This window comes from Gopherus flavomarginatus, chromosome 4 (genome assembly GCF_025201925.1).
Source record: "Gopherus flavomarginatus isolate rGopFla2 chromosome 4, rGopFla2.mat.asm, whole genome shotgun sequence".
NCBI lineage: Eukaryota > Metazoa > Chordata > Testudines > Testudinidae > Gopherus > Gopherus flavomarginatus.
In genome coordinates this window covers 190,785,887-190,805,881 of record NC_066620.1, presented here as the reverse complement: position 1 = coordinate 190,805,881, position 19,995 = coordinate 190,785,887, and positions in this window count along the sequence as shown.

The following is a 19,995-nucleotide window of genomic DNA, read 5'->3' as shown; positions in this document are numbered from 1 at the left end:
GCTAGTCTATTATGCTGGCAGCAATGAATGGTGCTTATAATTGAGATTAAGGAAGCTTTACTTTATTATATTTTCCTCTAATTTCAAAATGACGTAGTATCCAATAAGCCTCAAGTGTAGTTTCCCTTGATTTTCTTTTAGATTTAGCAAGTTCCCTACCCATCTCCTTGAATTACTGTCGTGTGAAGGTAACAGAAGTTCAGTTTAGTCTGTTACATAAGATTGGCTATAAGTGTCTGCAAATTTAAAAAGAAAGATTCTAGTACAAACTGTGTTGTTTAAGTTTAATTTAAACTGCAATAAGGAATCTTCAAGGTCACCTGGGAGTCACGGTTTGATTTAGCAATCTACAGAATTCTAGCGATGGAAGACTGTGTTTATAGTTAAAGTTACTGTGTCACCATGTACCCCACGTTCACCATTTTTATATGGCTATGTTACATTTTGTACAAAGTATGCCTGGTGAGGTATCATTTGAAAACTCATAATATTATCCCGTTGAAATGTGTGTAACAACACTGCATGTAAAATTATGCAATTTTGCTACATGACTGTTACTGAAACATGTTGTAGTTCTGAGTAATGCCCACAAATCAATTTTTCAGAGACAAAGACACCCTAGCATGCCAGCAAAACAACAATGAATCATTCCTGGCTTAATCGGACATTCTGCAGCAGAGGGGGTGGGAAGTTGTAAACAAGAAATGTACAATTAATCTAAAGGACAGTTTGGAGCTCACATACGCAATGGAAATGCCTGCCCTTATGACCCAGCAAGGATTTTTCCAGCACAAAGGGTTGAGATATAAGAAGGGAGGAAAATGTCCCTACCCACCCCTCTCCACTTTCCATCTCTATGCTTATGACAACAAGGACTCTCCAAGAACTGAACAAAGGGGGAGTGGTCCCAGGCTGAAAAGGAATGCAGCCTGTGAAATTTTACCACAGCTTATAGTGAGACAGATCCTTTGCTTTTAAACCTATTAACCTTTGTAAAGTTTCTATCATAGAATATTAGGGTTGGAAGGGACCTCAAGAAGTCATCTGGTCCAACCCCCTGCTCAAAGCAGGACCAATCCCCAAACAGATTTTTACCCCAGTTCCCTAAATGGCTCCCTCAAGGATTGAACTCACCACCTTGGGTTTAGCAGGCCAATGCTCAAACCACCAAGCTATCCCTCCCCCTAAGAATTAGCTTGTATGTTTATCCTTTTACTTTCTTTGTACCAAGCCTGACATGCATCTATACATATAGATCAAGGAACCCATTTTGAAGCACTTGGAGGAGAGGAAGGTGATCAGGAACAGTCAACATGGATTCACCATGGGCAAGTCATGCCTAACCAACCTGATTGCCTTCTATGATAAGATAACTGGCTCTGCAGATATGGGGGAAGCGGTGGATGTGATATATCTTGACTTTAGCAAAGCTTTTGATATGGTCTTCCACAGTATTCTTGCCAGCAAAAAAGTATGCATTGGATGAATGGACTATAAAGTGGATAGAAAGATGTCTAGATTGTCCGGCTCAATAGGTAATGATCAATGGCTCGATGTCTAGTTGGCAGCCGATATCAAGCAGAGTTCTCCAGGGGTTGGTCCTGGGGCCAGTTTTGTTCATCTTTAGTAATGATCTGGATGATGGGATTAACTGCACCCTCAGCAAGTTCGTGGATTACACTAAAATGGGGGGAGAGGTAGATACGCTGGAAGGTAGGGATAGGGTCCAGAGTGACCTAGACAAATTGGAGGATTGGGCTAAAAGAAATCTGATGAGGTTCAACAAGGACAAGTGCAGAGTCCTGCACTTAGGAGGAAGAATCTCATGTACCGCTATAGACTGGGGACAACTGGCTAAACAGCAGTTCTGCAGAAAAGTACTTGGGGATTCCATTGTTGGAATGTGGGACTATCTATAAGCTTATACTATTCCTTGTTGGGCTAGAGACACACCGTTAATACCACACCTTTTTCTTCACTGTTTCTCAAAAAACAAATCAGCATTGTTCACCAAATACATGGGGTTTGGGCCAAATTGTTAGAGGGCTTCCTGTGGTTCGTATGCTAGATCTGCATGGATACTGATTGTGCATTGAGAGTACCTGTTAGCATGCTCAAGTGCCAATACATGCAGATAGATGTACCTATAAATACCATTGGCATTGTTTATGGAGGAGCTTTGACAATCTGTAATCAGGAATTAGAGCCAAGATTATTAGTATCTTCAACTGTACAAAACATTCCTATTCAATCCCCAAACTGCATTTTTCAGTATTGTGAAAAGCAGTATATATGGTTTCATTCTCACTTTACATGAATCTTTATTTCTGGCATAATAAGAATGTTGTGGCTTATTCTTAATAAAAGCATTACAGAGAAAACATAGAAACAATAATAGTTCCTTTATCCATGCTAAATACTTACCAGTGGTTACCTTTCTGTCTTATAGGGCCTACAAGGACAAAGTCTTTCCAACACTGTTGCAATGGTTGGCCCCCTGCCTAGGATAGAAGATCAAAGGTACTGGAACCTTTGTAGAAATGGGGGCCCAACTGGTTCTGGGACTGGGAGGGGAACAGGGAGCATGCCCCCCATGTTTTAACAAAGGTCCTTTTCTGCATTAGCCAGTCAGTCCCCAGCTTGTAGCAGTGCATGGGATTCTTCTGTCCTAACCCTGTCCCTACCCTCCAGTGTATATACCACTCCCCCCAGCTTAGTGTCATTTGTGAACTGGTTGAGGGTGCAATCCATCCCTTCATCCAGATCATTAATAAATATCTAGTCTTTATTAAAGATGTAATAAAGATCTAGATCATTAATAAAGCTAATAGTCTTATCTAGTAAGAAAGGCAGGTTTTACTACAGTTTGCACTTAGGCTGACCAGATGGGACCTTCCCGATATTCAGGGCATTGTTTTATATATGCAACTATATCCCTCTCCTGAAAAAAAAAACAAAAAAACAACCCCACTGTGCTGATTTTTCACATTTGCTGTCTAGTTATCTTGTTCACACTACAAAGCCAATAAAGCGACATACAAACAAACTGGATTGTATCCTGTTTTGTACATCAACAAGGCAGTGATGTCGATTCTGATTACAAGCTCTTTAAGAGTTATGAGGTTTGAGTTTGTTCAGGACCAAAGCTTACAGAGCTAGCTGCTAGGGAAAAATAAATTATTTTGACTGGAAAGCAAACAAACTTGACATGGATGTCACTGAAAGAAAAATGACTAGATCAGTGCACAATGATCTTTTCTCACCACCTTTCCAACTGAACACTTATAATCCACATTGTAAGAGTATTTATTCTGCTGTAATAAAGCTACTGCATACAGCAAACAAACCAATTTTTTTCTTCTCTATTCTTGGTTGATCTAGTAATGGCATTACCATAAACAAGAGGGAACATGTATTTTCTCTAATCCCTTTTAACATAATCAACTTAGAATATTTGATATTTGTGATTCTGTTCGCCCATCTACCAATATTTCATATCCCTTTAGGATTTTCTCAGTCAAGGTTCAGAAACTCCCAACATGTGTCATTCTGATATACTTTGCTGACCATCCTAATGCAAGCAGGCAGGCCAATTTCACACCTAAATCTCTGACACAACATTCTGCAATATCTACCCTTGATAAGTGTGATAAAGAAAATTCAGTCTCCCAAATTTCACAAAGTTAGGCTTCCTAGGTTTTAGTAAGAAGATTCTGACTGTATGGAATATTTGACATTCTTGACAGCTAACTTTAGAAAAAAAAATACTGAAGCATTAAGTGGGTTATGTTATAAAAGTTGTCATTCTAAGTTTGGAAGTTACAAATGTAGGAAAGAAAAAAATCCCCTGTATGTAATCTGCTGTAAACTTTACTGCTAAACTCCTTCCATACACTTGTAGTGAAGGGTATGCTTGTGTTCATTTTAAACAAAATGTGATTTAGAAGGTGTGTATGCATAAAGAAGCATGTTGTGGCTCACCACCCTAGGAACATTCTAGAAAAGGCCAAAGGGAGTGGCGGGGTGGTGGTGAGCTCAACATGTGGAGTGGAGAAGTATAAGCATGTGATGAACAAATCCATATATGGAAAGGTTAAATATTATTGGCTAGTGGTGTGTGTTATGTAACTTGTTATGTAACTGCCATGTGCTATAAAATAGCAATGGAAGGACCTCCTTGTGAGAGGGACTGGCTGATTTTTGTACCAGGGGCTCTCCCTTTGTGCACATTGAATAAAGTCTTATTTAATTGAATTGAAGTATCGAAGACCCTTGATTCTGTCCAGCATCTGACTCATTTGGTTATTACTGGGAACCACAAAATCCCAACAGTAGCTAATATAGTACTTCCTATCCCCTCACATAAAACTCCTAGAAGAAAAGCATTCCTAAACAGATGACAAGCATCAGCCAATGTCTCTCATTAGCAAAAAAACCTTCAGGCTGTGAGGCAACGTTATTATGACCAACTTCCCCAGAATTATCAATATCTATTGACTGATAAATCAGTGACTAGTACCACAGTCTTGACAGCTAGTGGAGGAAAATCACTAATGTTCTCTCTGTTAGATCTTTTGATGATTTTGTCAATAGCATTACGTTAAAGGATAAAGAAGAAACTGATGCAGAGAAAACTCTTCTTTCAAACCCACTGACAAGGGAATCTGCTAAAGAATTTCTGTCCTTTGTGGTTTCACTAACTGACAAATTGATCTACATCTGGCCTTTTCACTAAAAGAACTTTTGAAATATCAATTTCACTTAAAGCTCTTTCTCACAGCAAAACACTCATAGTTCCATTATCCTCTCTAGGGATATACACTAAGTACACTTTGCTCTCAGAAAACCCCCCACAAGCAACAAATATAGTAGAGCAATAATACTTTGGCCTCATTTGCCATTAAAAGCTGAACATCTCCCTTGTGGGCATTGCTATCTTGTGAAGCACTTCCATATTGGTAATAATTCTAGTTTGTTATTAATTGACAGTATCCTCCTGGCACCACTCTTATTTTATAAACTGATTATTCATATTAGGAGTACACCCCAAACCTCTTTGGAGCCCTCACTACTCAGAAAAATTGAAAAAGATATATGTGAATGCATTAACAACAAATCCAATTCATGAGAGATTAGATCTATATGAGCAAGTGGATTAGAGCTGGATGCTTAGGATGAAAAAAATATGGCTTTTCAGACACTTCCAATGGAAAGTTCCCTTAGAGGAGGTTCTCTCCTCTTTTTATTAATGAAGTTTTCTTCAAGCTAATGTTCATGGAAAGAAAATTCCCCTGTACAACTGTTGATTAGCCATGAAATAACTCACTTTGTAATGAAATGAAATAAAATTTGGACTGAAGTAGACTATGGACACAGAATCATCCTATTAGCCTAGAAATACTGTGTGATGTCAGTGACCAATACCATGGTTTGAATATATAATTCAAACAGATGTTATGGGTTTCGTGACTGGGGTACTTTGATCTGTGTTATGCAGCTGGGCAGACTAGAACATAATAATGGTCCCTTCTAGATTTAAAAAAAAATGGTTTTAATACCCAAAGGAATGTGTGCGGACAGTTCACAAGCAATAGTTAGAGAAATTTATATGCACACATTCAGGTGTTTAAACACATTTGTCAAAAAACCCAAATCCTAATCTCTACACACATCCATCCAAAAAGAGCTATGTTCAAAGAATGCTTAGGTTGCAAAGTCAAATGCTCAAAAGTTAGAAAATATGACTCTCACATGCATAGCACAGTTGCCAACTTTCACATGGTAATTATGCACCCCGACTTTCCTAATAAGACAAAAATCAAGCTAATCCCATTTCAAAACAAGGCCAAAACAAGCCAATCCCTAAGAACCCCAACACTCTATGTGACTAGATCCCCTCCCCCAACATGTAGTCTGGGACTGTGGTGGGCCTGCTGTGCACCCCTGACTCTCTCTCCTCATTCCCCCTGCTTGCCCCCTCTTGCTGGGAGCCAATCAAATAAAGAAGCAACAAGCTACAAACCATAAACTAGCCAACAAGCAACTCACAAGCCAATTAAGCCAAAAACAAGCCAAATTTCTGCATTTTTTCACTGGTTTTGCATGTCTGGTGCATAGGCTTTATGTTATAGTTTTTAGTTATATGATCACATGTTTTTCTCCCCCACAGGACCTGCCACATGCAGTGCAAAGCAGGGACAATGCTGGCTAAATGAGTAGCTATTCAATATTTCTTATCTTAGTCATTCTGTGTGTGGCCTCCAACATTATTTACTGCACATCATCCAAACTCTGCACTGAATACAGAATTCTTTATTTCCTCATAGAAACTTCTGTAGTGCTATTATCACATGCTCTTGTAATGGAAAGTGTCAGGCAACCTTAATTGTAGGCGTCACTACCACTGCAATCTATAATAATTCATGAGCTAAAAATGGGCTAAGTTTGCCAAATACATTTAGAGACAATTGTTTGCATAGTTCTAAATTTGAGATACAATTAATGACATATGTACACACATAATTCCTTTCTCATTAGATTTCCTCCTTCCACTAAAGGTTTCTAAACACAGTAAGCAAAATTCTGGCCTCCAAGGACCTGTCTACACTGGGGTAAGAGGCACTATTTCAGTTGAGCTACTTGTTCTAGTTCTTACACACACACAAAAACTACCTGTCTCCATGGGTATTAAGGCAAGCTTCCCATCATTAAGTAAAAACACATATACCACTATGTCCACAAGGTCAGATACATACACACAACTCCACTTAAATCAATAAGACTTGCCAGCTCAGGACAGAAGTGTACATGAAAAATGCCACATAATGCAAGATTTTATTGCATTCAGAGGACTATGTGCTAGACAGCGAATATTCACCTTCTTGGCTTACATAAACAACACACTTGGTTTTCTTTTAGAGAGAGAAGATTTTGAAGAGTTAGAGTTCCAAACAACTAGTCTTATCAGTTCCTTGAAAGCTCTCCCCTAACAATTTTTATCCTGCTGCTCAAAAGTGAACAACTGATGCTGGTTAGAAATGTAGTTGCAACACAATATCCCCTTTCCTAACACCTGGAATGGTACTGAGTAATTAATAGCAATTTTGCAGTAGCTAGTTGCTCACCCCCTGAGGAGAAAGGGTGTCAGGAAAAACATCTCTTAAGATGGCTTCAGAGGATTTCTCCAAAGCACATTCTATTAGCTAATCTTTTATAACTAACTTCTACAAAATACATAGATCATAATGACCCTTATTGTATCAATCACTTTTCTAACTTTCAATAAACTTTTACTATCAGAGGCATCTAAACTCAAGGTTTTCCAACCACCAATGTTTTCAGTCTCAGTTGTTTACTTTCTGTCCCCTCCTCTCATTCTGATTAGCAGAAACTGTAGCTAGTTCTGAAAGCCTGTCTCCAAATTAACCCTTAACTATGTGGTGTTCTATTTCATTACTTCAGGGTGGCTGAGTGCACATAATATGGTTGCAATTAACTTGATCACATTCTGGGATACACACACCCCTCAAATTCAGGGCAACTGGCATTACTTGAGCACTGCTGTCTAATAGGAAAGCAACACACTCCCATTAGATTGTCGTACATGGTACTTGATAATTGGGATAAAGAACCCATTATTTACTGTGACCACTAAAAAGTATATATCTAGTAGTTAGCTTTGCAGCTGTTTCCTTTCTAAGCAACTATCAAGACATCATCCAAGTACAGGAGTAGCCTTGTATTTTGGAGTGAGAATCCATGCCATTTACATCAAGACAATGGCTCTTGACAGCAAATTTCATACTGACCCATAATTTCCTTGCATTTGAGTCTCAGAAACTTTGCACTGGCAGTAAGGCCATGTATAATAAAAACAAACAGTTACTATGACACATTTCTAAGCTGCATCCTTTGAAGTGTTATCTCCCCTCTGAATCATCACACTCTTTGTTTCCATTTGGAAATATTTCCAAGACAACTTTAGCCATTTTACATGTAGCGCAATCTTTAAACTCTGCAGCATTCAAGAATATTAATTCAGCATTCGCAATGTCTTTCCTTCTATAGTTTGTAAGATGACTATAATACACTGAAACTATGTACAATTTACTAACCTTATCAGGCAAACCCCAGTCTTTGAAGAATGTCTTCATGCATCCCCAGAAGTAATGATTAATTCTGCTCCACCTGAATTAGATATCTCTTACAAATCCTTTTTTGCTGCCCTCCGCTGGACTCTCTCCAATTTGTCCACATCCTTTCTGTACTGAGGGAAACTGGACACAATCCTCCAGGTGTGGCCTCACCAGTGCTGAATAGAGGGAATAATCACTTCCCTCGATCTGCTGGCAATGCTACTACTAATGCAGCCCAATATGCCGTTAACCTTCTTGGAAGCAAGGGCACATTGTTGACTCATATCCAGCCTCTCATCCATTGTAATCCTCAGATCCTTTTCTGCAGAACTGCCACTTAGGCCAGTCAGTCCCCAGCCTGTAAGCAGTGCATGAGATTCTTCCGTCCTAAGTGCAGGACTCTGCACTTGCCCTTGTTGAACCTCATCAGATTTCTTTTGGCCCAATTCTTCTATTTGTCTAGGTCACTCTGGATGCTATCTGTACCTCCAACATATCTACATCTCCCACCAGCTTAGTGTAATCCACCAACTTGCTGAGGGTGCAATCCTTCCCGTCATCCAAACCACTAATGAAGATGTTGAACAAAACTGGCCCCATGACTGACTCCTAGGATTCTTCCATCCTAAGTGCAGGACTCTGTACTTGTCCTTGTTGAACCTCATCAGATTGCTTTTGGCCAATCCTCCAATTTGTCTAGGTCACTCCTTACCCTCCAGCATATCTATCTCTCCCCCCATCTTACTATCATCCGCGCATTTGCTGAGGGTGCAATACATCCCATCATCCAGATCATTAATGAAGATGTTGAACAAAAGTGGCCACAGGACTGACCCCTGGGGTACTCCTCTAGATACCAGCTGCCCACTAGACACTGAGCTATTGATCACTATCCATCGAGCCCGACAATCTAGCCAGCTTTCTATCTACCTTATAGTCCATTCATCCAATCCATACTTTTTTAAACTTGCTGACAAGAATACTGTGGGGACCATATCAAAATCTTTGGTAAAGTCAAGATATATCATGTCCACTGCTTTTCTCATATCCACAGAGCCAGTTATCTCATCAAAGAAGGCAGTCAGGTTGGTCAGGCATGACTGCCCTTGGTGAATATATGTTGACTGTTCCTGATCACCTTCCTTTCCTCCAAGTGCTTCAAAATGGTTTCCTTGAGGACCTGCTCTGTGATTTTTCCAGGGATTGAGGTGAGACTAACCGGTGTGTAGTTCCCCGGATTCTCCTTCTTTCCTTTTTTAAAGATAGACACTATTTTTGCCTTTTTCAATCGTTTTGGAACTCCCCCGATTGACATGAGTTTTCAAAGATAATGGCCAATGGCTTTGCCATCACATCAGCCAACTCTCTCAGCACCCTCGAATGCATTAGATCCAGACCCATGAACTTCAGCATGTCCAGCTTTTCTAAATAGTCCTTAACCTGTTCTTTCACCACTGAGGGCTCCTCACCTCCTCCCCATACTGTATTGCCCAGGACAGCAGTGTGGAAGCTGACCTTGTCTGTGAGAATGGAGGCAAAAAAAAGCATTGAGTACTTCAGATTTTTCCACATCATCTGTCACTAGGTTGCCTCCCCCATTCATTAAGGGTCCCTGACCTTTTTCTTGTTGCTAACATACCTGTAGAAACCCTTCTTGTTACCCTTTACATCCCTTGCTAGCTGCAACTCTAGTTGTGTTCTGGCCTTCCTGCTTACATCCCTGCATGCTCTAGTACTATTTTTATACTCCTCCGTAGTCATCTGTCCAAGTTTCCACTTCTTGTAAGCTTCCTTTTTGTGTTTAAGTTCACCGAAGATTTCATTGTTAAGCCAAGCTGGTCGCCTGCCATATTTGCTATTCTTTCTGCACATTGGGATGGTTTGTTCCTGCGTCCTCAATAACACTTCTTTAAAATTCAGCCAGCTCTCCTTTCACCTTCATATTAGCCTCCCAGGGGATCTGCCCATCAGTTCCCTAAGGGAGTCAAAGTCTGCTTTTCTGAAGTCCAGGGTCTGTATTTTGCTACTCTCCTTTCTTCCTTTTGTGAGGATCCTATCCAGCTTTAATTAGAAACCACATCCTCCAGCTCTTTCTTATTTATTTAATATTGCCTAGTGTTTCTTTATTCAGAAGGACAATCATTTAATATTACAGAACCTATACGTGTATTGACTTTACCCATAGATATATCTATAAGTGTAGTGCCACAGCATAGACATTTCCTGTGGCACTGAAAGAGGGTTTTCCATCGATGTAGTTAATCCACCTCTCTAAAAGGTTGTAGCTAGATCAACAGAAGAATTCTTCCTTCAGCACCACTGCATCTACACTGGGAGTTAGGTCAGCCTAGCTATGTTACTCAGGGTTGTGAAAAATTTTGCACCCTTAACACTGTAGTTAGGTTTATCTAATTTTTTTGTGTATATCAGGCCTGTGACAAAAATGTGGGTTGTTCCAATTCCATCCAATAGAATGTAGCAGTATACACATACACTAACCAGTCCAATACCAGGATAAAGCAGCACACAGACTGTTAATATGGGAATTTAAAGCAAAGCAGGTTTATATTAGAAATAGCCTTGTGACATGGTACAGCAGTGAGAAGATTATCTTAACATTGAAGATGTGAATTGTGAGACCATCACATTTTTAATGGGTCATAAGAACGCAAGTTTTCATTCTAATTTTAAGTTTTGTGATAAAGAAAAGCTATTTTCAACAGATAAAAAGTTGTTTGTTTTGCACAGATATAGTGTATGCGAAGGAAAACTCTAATAGTCTAGATCAGAGGTGGCCCTCCTGCCTGGCCCCTGAGCTCCTGCCCCGGCACTTCGCCTGGTGTTTCTCCTCCACCGCAAGCTCAGCTCACTGTGCCACTAGCGCAATGCTCTGGGCGGCTGAGCTGCAAGCTCTTGCTGGGCAGCACAGCTGCAGAGTCGTGGCCTGACCTGGTGCTCTGTGCTGCGCGGTGGCGTGACTGGCTCCAGCTGGGGGGCGTGGCTCCCTGTCCTGGTGCTCTGGGCGGCGTGGCTGTAGCACCGCCCGCCACCAGTGCTCCAGGCAGCATGGTAAGCAGGGGAAGAAGGGTTGGACAGAGGGCAGGGAGTTTGGGATGGTGGTCAGGGGACTGGGGGTGTGGATATGGGTTGGGGTGGTCAGAAGGTGGGGAACAGGGAGGTTGAATGGGGGCAGGAGTCCTGGGGGCAGTCAGAAAGGAGGAGGTGGTTGGATGGGGCGGCAGGGAGGCAGTCAGAGGCAGGGATGGTCAGAGAAAAGAGGTGGTTGGATGGACTGGAGTCCCGGGGGGCCATCAGGGAGGGAGGAGCAGGGCGGGTTGGATGGGGCCAGGGTCTGGGCCACACCTGGCTGTTTGGGGAGGCTAAGCCTCCTCTAACTGGCCCTCCATACAATTTCGGAATCCTGATGTGGCCCTCAGGCCAAAAGGGATGCCTGCCCCTGGTCTAGGTGAGCTCCAGTGATATGGAAGGTTTATTGGGAGCTTGCACTATATTAAAATCTCCATCTCAGTATAATCAAGAGAATAATTGCTGATGCTCCCCCCACCCCCAATATGTCTGTGAATCAAAATAGATCAAAAAAACTCTGACATGGATACATTTGAAAGACTTTTTATGACAGATTTTTCCAGTGCCAATTATCAAGTCATGATTCTTCATAGTTGCAGGAAAGACATTAATTTAATGCCTCTGATAAACTGAAAACATTTTCTTCCTCTCATTTTTAGAAGTAATTTCATCTACATGGACACAATATATCATAATGGCTTCTCTGGAGCTCCTACCATGCAACATGGCAATAATTTGTCTAACAGAGTCCCTAAGTAATCATTTACATGATGGAATGCTATTATGGAACCTAAGGAATTATTAGTTATTGAGTCAACACTTTCAATAGCTCCAAAGGAGTCATCATCCTCTGTTGGAAAAAGATGCATTTTAAGGGAGTTCTTGTAAGATATTAACCTAAATAAACATGGATTCCACTGCGAGAACTATGCTAAGAGCCTGATTGCATCAGCCATATTCACATTGAGCACTATTTTACCCTTTGATTAATTCCAATGAGAATCTTTGTGGAGTAAGACAATAGCTGAGGTGAATAAAGGTTAAGAGTCTGGCTCTAAATTATTAGTATATACCTGGGGCTAGAATGCATCTTTGGGCACAGCCTTGACCCAGGAGGCCCTGTTTCAGAGAGAATCTGCTTCCCCACCCTTGTTGCGAGGAAGGCAATTTCTAGTATACTTCTGGTTCCCAAATGCTTGGCTTATTCATTTCAGCATGGTTGAAATAGAGAAGGGTTGCACATTCACAGCAGTAGAATATTGGTCAGTTACTCTTCAGAGTAACACTTCACAGGGTCCCAGAGCCCTGGCTCCAGCTCAAACATGTACATCACAATTAAACAGCCCCTTAGCCTGAGCTCTGCGAACCTGAGTCAGCTGACACAGGCCAGCCACAGGTGTTTAATTGCAATGTAGACATACCCTCTGATTTTAACCAAAAATTCCACCTTGGACCTGAGAAACCTTTCCAACAAAAGTTTAATCAAAGGAGATATGTTGCTGCCAAAAGTTTTCTTTCAACAAATCTGTATTTTCTAAAAAAAATAAAATCCCAAACCTGTTTCATCAAAAGATACCTTACCAGCTGTAGTTAGGACTCATGTCATCTGTTACCTTTAGCTGATCAAGCGGGAATGAAGTTCACATCTCCAAATTCAGAATGCCAGAAGTCATTCTGCTTGAGCTTTGTTCGTGAACATTATGCCCAAGCAAGTGTAACCCAAATACTTAACACTGCAGCATATCACTTTGTTTTCACAGGGGAGGGGGAGTGAAGCAGTAGGGAGGAAACAGATCTTAGTTGGATACTCTGTCTCTGCTCATGTGCGGAGAGCAGGGTAGGAGAACTCAGCTAAAAAGACCCAGAAATTTCCAGAACAGGGTGTCTCAATGGAGACCATATCCTGAAAGAAATCTTTCCTGAATCCCCCTCTTCTGGCCTTCAAACAACCTCATCATCAGAAGCAAGCTCCCCAAAGACCAGGAGATACCTACTCAAAGTAGCACACAATCTGGTGCTATGACAAGAGATGCAAAACCTGCAGACATATCTCCAGTGTTACAATGATCAAAACTCCATACAATACATCTTTCAAGATGCATAGATAATACACATGCCTATCACAATATGTGGAGTACCTCGTCCAGAGCATTAAATAACGCAACAACAACTGTGTGAGTGAAACAAGACAATCACTACACTCTTGAATGAACTCACACAGAAAAGTGATAAGACAAAACCACCATATAGCCTGTGGGCGACAACTTTTCACAAAATGATCACTCCATATCTGATCTCTCAGTCCTCATCCTCAGAGGTAACCTGAGCACCACCTTCAAAAGATGAGCTTAAATTCATAACTTTGCTAGACACTAAAAAATCATGGTCTTAAAGATACCACTGGATTTGTGTGTTATTACGACAATCTGTAACCCACTAGCTCCTCTTTTTTGTCCTATGACTGCAGAAGTGTTAATGCTAACTATTTATGCTAAAGAACATGTTCCACTTTGTATTTATCTGTGACACTGAGTAAATTTCCCAGATCTAAAATAGACCTCTGTATAGCTCAAAAGCTTGTGTTTTTCACAACAGAAGTCAGTCCAGTAAAAGATATTACCTCATCTTGTCTCTCAGAACAGGGTGTTTCAGTTACTTGACATGCTCATTAGCTGTTCTGATATTTTATAGGAAGTTTTCACTGTGGGCAACCCACCTGGAAGGTCCTCCTCTAGTCACCCTCTTATAGCTGAGCCAAATCAGAAAGCAAGAAGTGAAAAGGTTGTAAATAAAAGCGCTAAAAGAGCTCTGTGGATGCAATGGCTGATTGCCTCAGGACCAAGAGATGGGTCTGCTGGGAGGGCTGGATCCCAATAACTGAACTATTTTGGATACAGGCCAGTGCTACTCCAGTTTTATTTACTAGGGAAGCCATCCATTAGATTAATATTTGGTCTGCCACATTTTATAGATCTAATAGGAGATCTGGAGGGAAGCATTTGTTACCCGTCAAATTACAGAGTCTGTGAAACGTACATTGAGCTATCAGTTTGCCACTTCAAAATGAGATTGCGTTAGAGAGAGAGAATAGGGTAGCACTTAAAGTGGAGATTGGTGACATATTGCTTGACTTGGCTGGGCTTATGAGGAGAAAATGGTGCCCTATACAGATGTAGGAAATGGAGATGCTGATTCCACTTGGGATATCAGCTGCAGATTTCTGTTTCACCAGCAGCTCAGAGGACCAGACAGCTGTCAACCTAAGGGCTGGAATTCTGCAAGCTGTTGGGATCCCCCAAATGTTTGCTGACAGAATTCTGAAACACCCCTCTGTCCCCACTGCACCAGCATACAGGTGCTTCAATGAGGTCACAGCCTCAATGTTGTACGAGTAAAGGAAATGGATGCTACTAGAAGTCAGTTTTTAGAGTGTTGTTTGAGATACTGTATTTAAAAAGCCTTCTTTGAAGATTCAGATTTTGAATGGGAAAAGCAAAAATGCCAGATACAGATTACTATCCAGATATAATGATGAGCCTGATTCTTAATGCCTTAATCAGTTCTAGATTTTTAAAATTCTCTCTCTGATCACATTATAATTCCTGTTTTCCAGCAAAAATATGGGTTCAACTTTCTGCAGTTAAAGCCCCAAAATGCCTTTTAGTCATGTTAATTTCAATATTTCCTAGATATTAAATGGTACTCTCTGGGTATACAACTGGCATATGACAATCCCCAATAAAAAAACAAAACAAATACTTGAAGAGATTTCTGCTCATAATTCCATCTATGCTGTAATAACATCCACTTTCAGAGTCAGTGAGTTGCTCATTGAATTCATAAGGAAATAGTATTAATATTTTTGTGTGTGTCACGTCAATACGTTTCATCAAATCAGTTGAAATTTTCCATTGTTTACATATGGTTACAAAGTTGGTTAATTAACAACACGTAAGTTAAATTAAAAGTACCTAGTAAATGATTTGTGCAAGTAAACAAATTAGAGTTAGATCCCTGTTTCTAGGTAAAAGAGGCTCACCTAAAATTTAGCTAAGTACAGTGTTTAATTTGTAATGAAAGAGGTGCTGGGGCTTAAGTAATTTTTTTACTTTCATAAGTGAGGCAGAAAGCCCAGAGGTGCCAGGGCTATGAACTGCCAAGCCTAGAGCAAGCCCTGGCACAAATTAAACACTGGCTAAGTATCCAAATTTAATTAAGCCACTTGCCTACCTGGCAAGTGAATGGAATTCTAGAACTCTCTTCTGAGCCATGGTTTGAGAATTTCAGGCACTCTACTCTAGAATATATTGTATCCACTTATCTACACTGGTGCTGGTGTCACGTTACTGCCTTACTCCCAACAGGACAGGGAATCTGTCTCTGGGAAGAGTCTGATGTTTAGTAAATTGTTTGTAGTTTGTCCATGGGTTCAAAAGAGGACCCTTGGATCTATTTGTTGGTCTTTGCAGAAAGATGGGGTTAGCTTCTACCATTGATTTACATACTGCATCCAGACTGGCTGGAAGACAGAAATCTAGTAGAGATCATGTTTCAGCTAATTGAAAACTGTTAGTAGATAGGTCCTGCAGTTCTTTTGTTATAGGTGCTGGAGAGGATGTGATCTATCCAACTAGGTCCTAAAATTGGCTCCCAATTCCCCAAAGTTTTAAGCACTGACATTAATCTGCTGCCATTAAGTAAAGATTTGATGGTAGTGCCAAAAGGCTCTGCATCACTCAGTTTTTAAGAAGCTGGTCTTCTCAGTACAAAGACATGAGAAGAGATTACTGGGGTGGGAGAGGGAAATAAGGAGAGAAATAGAACTGATATGTCAAGGCAAAACCTAATGATAGTAACTGCAGTGAGATTGCTATTACTATTCACCACCCCTTTTGACCTCCACAATCACACTTGAGCCTCCTCATGCTGGACATAGTTATTCTTTTAACTAAGACTCTGATTTTGCAAACACACATGTTTAACAATCCCTTGGGTAATCCTACGGAGACTAATTTTGCACTTAAGAGTTAAGTGTGTGCTTAAGCATTTGCAGAATCACAGCCTGAGTCTTTCTGAGGGGGAGCCCGAGCAGGGATGATGACAGAGGATTGGTGATTTCCAAATGCAGCCATATGATATAATGCTAGAAAGATTATTCTTGTGATAAATGTAACAGCTTTTTTAATTCTTTGCACATGTAGAGCAGTGCAGGCCTCAAGACTGTGATGACAATCAAAGTCAACAATAGCTTCTTTCTATGCTCAGAGTAAATAATTGTGACAGTCTTAGATACTGCTGTGATAGAAAGTCAACACAGTTACTACAGAGTGAAGACAAAGTCAGATGTAATCACATAATTAAAAACAATTAAAAAATTAAAAACCAAGAAATTTTAGAAGATCTATCTGCAAGTAAGACTATTCAAGCTCAACTTTCTGCCTAAGAAACTTACTCTGATCTCATTTTTTCTCTTGGTATGTACATTGCTCGTTTTTGTACAATATCTGTCTATTTTCCACTCTCAGAGGAACATATCTATACAGCCCCACAGTTCAGACTACAGGGATGTGAACAACAGTACATACCAAAGTGTTGCGCTGTAACTCCCCTAGCTTGGACAATTTGGACACAATAAAAGGTTTGTACTTCACAGTAATGTAGTCCTCTTCAAACAGGGCTATATTAATGTGAAGTAGGAACCTTTCAGCTCACACCTGCAGTATCCACACAGGAAAGTTACAGCACTGCACTTTGGTGAATGCTGCAAATCACACCCCAAAATCTGAACTGCAGATTTTATCTGAACAGAGACAAGCCCTGAGATTCACAGGGCAAGAATCTTGTCTGTGTCTTTACAAGTTAGACACACTTAGTGAATAGGAATGGCTATTCCACAAAGCTTTTTTATATTGAAAAAGCAAAACAAAACAGTGTTTCTGTTCAACTATTGATGTACACTGCACACAGCCGCCAGGGTTAGGAAAAAGCATGAGCACTGTTATTACTGTCCCTGATTGAACAACCCCTGAAATGAAGGGACCTGAGTAGAGAAACCACCTTCTGTTTGAAACAGTGAACAACTGTGCTTAAGATACGCAAATGCAATCATGGAGGTTGATACTTCTTTACTGTGTAAATGCACAGAACTGCTATTAAGGAAGGCATATGGCTTTTTTCAAAAATTGAGAGAAACAAATAGGACAATTGTTAGATACACAGATTATAAAACAAGTTAGAGTAATTTGAGAAAGACCATTCACTGACATTCTCTCCATGCCCCAAAACATTCCTAATTAACAGCCAGTTCTTGCCTCTAACCATGGGCTGGATTGTGCTTGGCCCTTGAATAAAATGAGTAGAAAGAGCCTTCCTTATCTATGCATGCCTCTTCCACTACCCACAAAGCAGGGGTCAAGCACAATCAGTCCCTGTATTTGAGAGGCTGCAGGGACTTATCTTGGGCACCTCTGTAAGGGTACAAGCCATCCCACAGGTTGCATCCCCATCACCACGCCAGCCAGCTCCACTTGCCAGCCATGGAGAGGCAACCACACATGCACTGTCTTCTGAGTTCTGGGGAATCTGAGATGGAGTATGTCTCATGGTACAATCTCTCCTAGCACTCCCCGGACAGAGTGTGACTCCTCACTGCCCCAACACCAGTCAGTGCCTATGAGGCAAAATCTGGACCAGTATTAGTTTTATGTTAGTTTAGGCACAACAAATCCTGTATCTGGGCAGGAGGTTAGACTAGATGACCCTTGCGGTCCCTTCTAACCCTATGATTCTATATACGAACTGGAGATTGAAGTGGCTGTGTCCTGCAAGGTGATGGTAAAAAACACAGACTTTGTAAGACATCTTCCTTTAGTTCTAATTAGCAGTGACCTTGCCATGAAGTCAGTAAATGTAATATGTTCAAGTGCCTAAATGATTTAGGAGACTAAATCTCTCATCAAGCATGACTTTAGGCATTTAGAAGCCTAAGTCACTTAAAGTTAAGATAGTCCCTAAAGCATTTGAGGGGTAAAAAAGCCCAAGATAAATTTAGTGTTCTACAGGAGAGGACAGCTAAGAGAGATAGGACTGAAGAATAAAGAGAAAAAATTAAGATAGATAGTGTATTCTATTATCCAACAGTGGGGCAAGTGGTGGAGACTTCACTGATTATGTCTTCCAAAACTAGATGTGAAGAAATGCTTGATAATGTGTTGTACAGAATGACCCTGGATTGGCACAGAGATAGAGGTGCAACACAGAAGCAGAGTAGAAAGAGGCCCATTAGATTATCCAGCCTGTCTTTTAGCATTCATATTTTTGTGATGTACCAAGAACTTGGACAATTCTATGGTGAAGAGTCCAAGAAGACAAAAGACTAGGATCATGTAAGTAGACCATAGGTAAGACCTTCTGTATTAGGGCGACAGCCTTTTTAAGTCTAGTCCAAACAATGAAAAGGTAGAAATAATGGTTCCAGTCTCAACCTTGGGAAACAAACATTCATGGGTTTCCCTTAGCCACAGAATTGTAAGTAAGAATAAGATATAGCAGCTTCCTTTTGCCTAATACTACAGTTGTCCAAAAACAAGTGGTTAAAAAAAAAATAAAGGCAGTCTCACTATGGTCTCTGGTACCAGTATACCCATCCTTATTTGAGGGCAAGCAGTTAAATCCTCCAATTACTCCTTTCTCCCTACCTTTAGACTGGATAAAGAATCAGTGTTGAAGAAAATGGACCCTTCCAACTATTATTTGTATTGCAATAAAACCTAGGAGCCCTCCCCATGGTCCAGGTCTCCATTGTGGTAGGTACTGTACGTAATGAACAAAGAGACTGTCCCTTCATGTATTGCCCTACCCTGTAACAGTCACTCTGAAAAACTCACTTCTTTTGTATTACCTCAGGAACATAACAGGAGGCACTGAGAGCACAGTTTCTTAGCTGTGTCTCCCCACTCAGGTTGAAGAACACAGTCATGCCTCAAAAGTCCAAGAAGCATAAGTTTTACAGTGAAGGTTGTTAATAATTTTAAAGATGTTTGTATCCCTGGCATAATTTATTTAGAGTTGGAAAATGCCACAACAGAAAAAATAAAAAGCGAGAAATTTCACACACTGAACATGAAAGCGACTCCTGCAGCTATCCTTATGGCTCAGGGTTCTCAGGCAGTTTAAATGGGCTTCTAAATTTCACCTGACAGGAGACACGTTACAGCTTCCACATTACCTGAAGGAGACTAAACAACCACAGTAGTAAGAGCTGAACACCTTCAAAAGTATGCAGAGAGGGCACCAAGGAGAAAAACCTTGTTAGAGAAATCCCAATTTGTCAGGAAATGAAGAATCGCTGAGCAAGCTGCTTGGATCAGTCCTGGCATCCTAAAACCTCCTAATTACCTACTTTTATATTGGCATCCATAGCACCTGAGCACAATGCCTCCCAGAGTAGGCAGTGAGTTGATAAGCTTACAGCTTCAGCACCTCTTTGATTCTATCTAACCACTCTGGACAGAAAAATCCATTTCCCCCCTACTGACCATGGGAGACTCGTCAAGGTCAAAGAGCCCTTTGATGATATAGAAGCTCCTGGGTTAAAATCCTGACCACACTGAAATAAATGGCAAATCTCTCACTGACTTCACTGAGACCAGGATTTCACCCTTAACTGGGAAAATTGTATCCAATAAATGCCTTCACATCCCTGTTACAGTGGTAGGGTGCAGCAGAGAATATTAAAATGAAAGAAAATTGCCTACTAATCTGATTTCACAAG